Source organism: Eulemur rufifrons, chromosome 3, assembly GCF_041146395.1.
Source record: "Eulemur rufifrons isolate Redbay chromosome 3, OSU_ERuf_1, whole genome shotgun sequence".
Lineage (NCBI taxonomy): Eukaryota > Metazoa > Chordata > Mammalia > Primates > Lemuridae > Eulemur > Eulemur rufifrons.
Window position 1 is genome coordinate 15,640,588 of NC_090985.1, and position 5,850 is coordinate 15,646,437.

Below are 5,850 nucleotides of genomic sequence, written 5' to 3' on the forward strand. Positions count from 1 at the left end.
CTCCAGCCAAAGCCCACCAACTGGGGGTGGCTCCTTTAGAGAAAACGAAGCGCTTCGATCCTGTGTGGAGAGTTCAACTGTGCTTTGAGAGGCTTTCTACACAACTGCTTGTAAAACAGTTTACACAGAGGGAGAAAAATTCTGAATTAGCCCAGCAAAATCACAAAGGGTTCTTCTACTGTCAGAAGAAAGAACACTCTGGAAGGCGGGCATTTCACATGGGATGAACTAACTTCAGTTATGGCTTTCGTGACAATGAAATGAAATTCTAGTAATCTCTTTTCTTCTAAAAGACTACGCAGTGGGTCTGTGCGATCCCGCCCAGCTTACTGGGTCCCAGACCTGTTCTGCCGTCGCCCATGGAAAGAAATTCAGACGTAGCCGCGGCCCCAGCGCTTGTTCCTGGACACCGTGCTGTGCATTCGAGCCCTATGGGCAGCTTCGGAGCCACTGAGGCTCTAGTGTTTGGTTTCTCCCTCTCTCTTTTACCCTTTTACTACTTACTTATTTTAATAATTTTAAGTGTCCAGTTCAGTGGCATCCAGTACATTTACATTTTTTGCAACAATCACCATCATCCATCTCCAGAACTTTCTCATCATCCCAAATTGAAACTCTGTACCCATCAAACAGTATCTACCTATTCCTTCTGCCTCCCCCAGCCCTTGACAACCGCCATGATACCCTCCATCCCTATGAATTTGACTATTCTAGGTCCCTAATATATGTGGAATCTTACCGTGTTTGTCCTTTTGTGTCTGGTTTATTTAACTTAGCATGATGTCCTCCAGGCTCATCTATGTTGTAGCACGTGACAGGATTTCATTTTTTTTTAAGGCTGAATAATATTCCCTTGTATGTATAGACCACATTTTATTTATCCATTCATCTGTAGGTGGACATTTGGGTTGTTTCCACCTTTTGGCTATTGTGAATAATGATGCTAAAACATTGGTGTGCAAATATATCTCTTGGAGTCCCTGATTCCAGTTCTTTTGTGTAGAAGGGAATTGCTGGATAGAATGATAAATCTATGTTTAGTTTTTTGAGGAGGCTCCATACTGTTTTCCATAGCAGCGGCACCATTTGTATATTCCTACCGGGAGTGTTTGGTCTTAAAGCAAAGGTTAATAGCAGGGCTCAGCTTCTCTCCATGGTCAGTATTACCCCTAACTTTCAAAATACAGAATCTCCTTTCTGTTTCATCTTTTGTTTTGCCTTTATGACACTGCACTGGGTCTTGTGCCAACCTGCTCCCAGCAAGGTTCCACTTGTTCAGTGTTTTCCAGGGCAACTTTCTGTTGGGAGCCCCATTGGTAACATTGCCTTTTTTTTTTTTTTTTTTTCCCTTGCGGAAGTGAGTGAAGGTAGCTAAGCTCTGGGGAATTTCTTATGCTGGCACGTTCACAACTACCAGTTTTCACTTTTTAAAAAGTCATAGTCACCCAGTACCCAGACTCAGTCACTGTAAGAACAAGTGTCGTTCTGCTGCTAGCCCTGCAGCACACCTGTGCATTTGGAATAGACTTTATAGGAACCACTTTGCAAATAAACCCGGATCATCTGACACGAAACAGATCAAAGTCACACTGTGGCAGATCAAAGCCCGCAGGTGGGGTGCGATGGTGCTGGGTGGCACACAGGTCTGGCCGCACAGCTGTTAATGTGGACATCAGATCCTTCAGTACTTAGGGGCAGACAGCTCCTGCCCAGAGCCCTTGACTCCCCCGAACCTGACTCCTGTCCCAGGACACTGGTAAGCAGGGGGCCTCCAGGGCCAGGCTCCGTGTTATTTAAGACTGCTTGGCACCATACCACGCTCATTTTTAAAACTTCCAGATATCAACCCGACGGGAGGCCCAGACCCTCCCCTTGATGAGCTTCCTCATCATTTCCCCTCTGTGGCCCCTGAAGTTCTCCAAGGAGAGCCCCAGGGGCCCATTCATATCCTGGTCTAGGCACGTGGCTGGCACACCTGTCCGTATGCGCTGAGGCCTGCTTAGTTCTGGCAGTTGTGAGTCAGCTTGCAAACCACAGCATAAAAGGCTGAGTCCTGGGTTGGTCATTTAATAGCTGGGGGGCCTCAGGCATGTCTGCGTGTTTGCTCATCTGTCAGAGTAATTAAAATCCTTCCTTTGCAGGGTGTTTGGGAACATTCAGTGAGAGAATAGATGTGGAAGTCCTTCAGTGACAACAGAACACCACACAAAGTACACACCCGAGTCTGGACTCAGAGGTGGACCTGCAGGGTAAATACAGAAGCAGCCCTCCTAGGTTTGGAGTCTTAAGAAGCAGCACAGAGGGAAGAGGTTCTAACCTCTAAAGACCCAGCACCTTCGTCCTAAGAAATGGCTGCTCCTTCCGGCTGCACAGGCCAAGTGCGGAGCGCACCGCGGCCACCGGGAAGTGCAGCATCCACCTGCCCGGGAAAGGGGTAGGCCACCCCGGGCAGTCTCACCTCGGAAATGAGACCTCCTTCAGTCATCAGGCACCTAGTGAAGGTCCTCAGAGTGTCAGGCACTTGGTGACAATGGTGAGCAAAACCCCTGGGGCAACACCAAGGCTTTCGTGTTTAGGTGATCTAAACCCATGCCTTGCCATTCAGCTCTTCATCAGATGGGCTGATTTGGTTCCTGAAGTGCAATTTCCCATGGTCGAAGGAAAGGACCAGCTTGTTCCCCTTACGTTGCAGGTCTCTGCATCTTTGGTATGATTCTAGAACGTTTATAAAGCTTGTTTCCTTTTCCTACAATAACCATGTCCCCTGACGAAGATAGCGATGTCTGGATAGTCGAGTCCCTGGGGGCAGTGGAGATCACTAACCATCAACTAGAAAGTAACCAACACCCCCTACATGGTATGTCAGCTGCGAGGCACCAACAAGGACATGGGAAATGGGAAGGATTGAAGTCCTCTGCCCTGGAGTCACACAGACCAAACCTGCGTTGGCCTGACTTTTGTCAGTGGAAGGTACAGGAAAAGAAACCTACAAATCAGTCAAAAATGAAGTACAGATTTCTGTATTTTATGTATTCAGATTTCCTTCCAGCTGATTTAAGAGAAACAGAATAGCTTCTCGTCTTCACCAGCAATTTGCACGCTGAGGAGGTTCAGCTGTCAGAAGCAAAGCGCTGCCTTCTCGAAGAACACTGCAAGCACCATGTGTGAACACACAGGCCACACGGAGCTCAGCTCCGCCCCCATGGCAGTGTGGTGATGCTTCCAGAAAGGGAGGAAACAAAATCAGAGACCAACAATGCATACAGAATTCTTTTATTTAACTTAAACCATGTAGTACTTAACTACTAGAAAAAAGCAGAGTAAGAGAAACTAAAGTTGCCTTAGCTTCAGCCATTCAAAATAGACAAAGTTTCTTTTTTCCCCCATAATGTAAAGAATCCAGAGTATATCGCAATAACAGGAATAAATTCTTACAACAGAATATACAAAAACATTTTTGAAATTTTTTTCATCTACTGATTTTTTTTTATATAAACAGAGGATTTTTTAGGAATAATTTATACACAGAAAGTCATTTTATGTAACAAATTGGCCATGTTATTACCTTTTTTAAAACTTTTTTTAAAAAACTTTTTTTAAACAAGAAAACTCAGAAAATGCATTGTTTGCGATGCATCCATTCCATCGCACCTTCTGGTTTGATTTTTTTTTTTTAAATCCCAGAGGTAGACAAACTCTGGCAAACCTCTCACCCCAACCTCACTGGCTTAGAAAGCAGACAGGTGTTTCTGCCAGGCATCTCTTCCACCTGTGGATGTGTCTGTGCAACGCCAAACATCTAAATGACAAGTTGAAAACAAAAACCAAATTGTTTCTGGACCTTTCTCTTACGTAGTGCAAAAATTCCAGATGTTTCCAATGATGGGGACATTGTGGACTTGGGTAAACATGGCCAATAATCCATTGGGTGCTAGAGGATGTGTAGTCAAATTTTTAAAAAATTAATATTGTGTGTTGTAGTTTTTATTAAAAATAATCTATTCTGTATTGGAAAAATGTACCTTCGGTGTTCTGCCTTAAATAAAAATAAATAGGTTCTCTTCCTTGTTAGAACAAAGCATCAATCATGACATGAGTCATGGAAGCAAATGGCCTGTGTGCCCCAGACTGTCATCTTTTGTGTGATCAATCCTGAAAACCGTCATCTGTGCAGTCAAGTCTTCCCATCTCTATGGCATTGCATGACAATGACGACAACCAGACCAACCAAACCAGATGCTAACAGCGCCGTGCACTGCTGGGCTGAAACACCTCTGCTGTTTCCACGGCCAATGAGGTTCTTTCCATCTGTTAGAGTAGCTACGCTCCAAAGGGAAATGACCAGTAACAGATGATCCCCTTCCCAACCAGAGGGTTCTGGAAGACCAAGATACTGAAGATACAGAACTACTTTTTAAATCATCATTCCTTTGTTATAAACTAGGGCACAAAGCATGGGGGGAAGAGGGTGAACCACGGCTTGGGTCAGGGTAAAATCCTTTTTTGGCATATTGTAAAGCTAGCTAGTAAACAGGTGTCCTAAAAAAATGGATCACAAACACACATTTGCACACACAGAGAAAAAAAGTGTCTTTAAATTATTTTCGGCAATTATAAACTACAAACATTTTATAAAATTATTCTATGTTCTTACAAAAACGCAATGAAACATTTAATTAGTTCTTGTAAACCAGATCTTCGTCAACTGACTACCCGTAATCTACTGGACTTGAGAGCCCTATTGAAAACGCTAATGAGTGACTAATTAAAACAATGTTTACCAGAAAGATGCGGACACACAAACATAGACATACAAATGAGTGATCATTATGTTCTTGTAGAAACGAAATCAAACAAAACCCTAAAGTCATGCCCCAGAACTGACAACTGATGAGTGCGATGTAGTTCGTGTTCTTGAACAATTTGACTTAAATCCGCGGTAAGTTTCCAGAGTAGGATGTTGGGTTTATTTGTTGAAACCAAATGCCCATGGATGACCGTTGAGCCTTGACGTGGTCTGACACCTTCAGAAACCATCAAATTCAAAACATTGCCCACACTTCTTCCAAGCCCTGCACCCTCCTGCGCGCAATCCTCCTCTTCATGTCGGGATCCCTGTGACAATGCTTTCCTACCGCCTGGTCATTCCACCATCAAGGAGTGCTCATTTCTCCAGATGACCAACCAGCATGTAAGCTGGAGGCCAAAAATCCAGCCCTCTGGCCTGTACAAGGTCTGTATCTTCAGCATCTCTGGCAACAGAGGTTCAATCTAAATAACATCCTCTCTTGAAGTTCTCATTTGTACTACCAACTACTTCAGAGTGGAGAAAGAAAGTTTGACTTTCATCACTGGTTCTTAAGGAGTGGATCTGGTCCACGTCTCCCAACACCACTTAGCCCAGGAAATGAAAAGACAGCTGACAACATAAAGTAACATTAACAAAGAACAAACCCCAAACCTTCAGTGCGTTACCGGGACTGCTGGAATGGGCCAAGTCATACCATGGAGGGTTACTGTCAACCGGAGGGTGCCCATGTTTTGGAAGGGAGTAGCCATCAACACCATCTGGGCACCCTGGGAAGACCCAACAGTGACAGCTGAGGACCTTGGATGAGCATCCTCACCTTCTCACCCATCTGAGCCCAGTGTCACTTTGCCACAGCAGCCGCCTGCACACAGCCCCCACCGACAGAGGTGGCTGCTGAGGAAAAAGCTTCAGTGGAACAAACTGGCCTGGAATCTGGCATCATGCTTGGCTCACACATGTTATCCCAACCAAACAAAACACGCCCCTTCACACCGAGCATTCTGCCATTCGGTAGTTCCACAGTGACATGCTTCTATTTC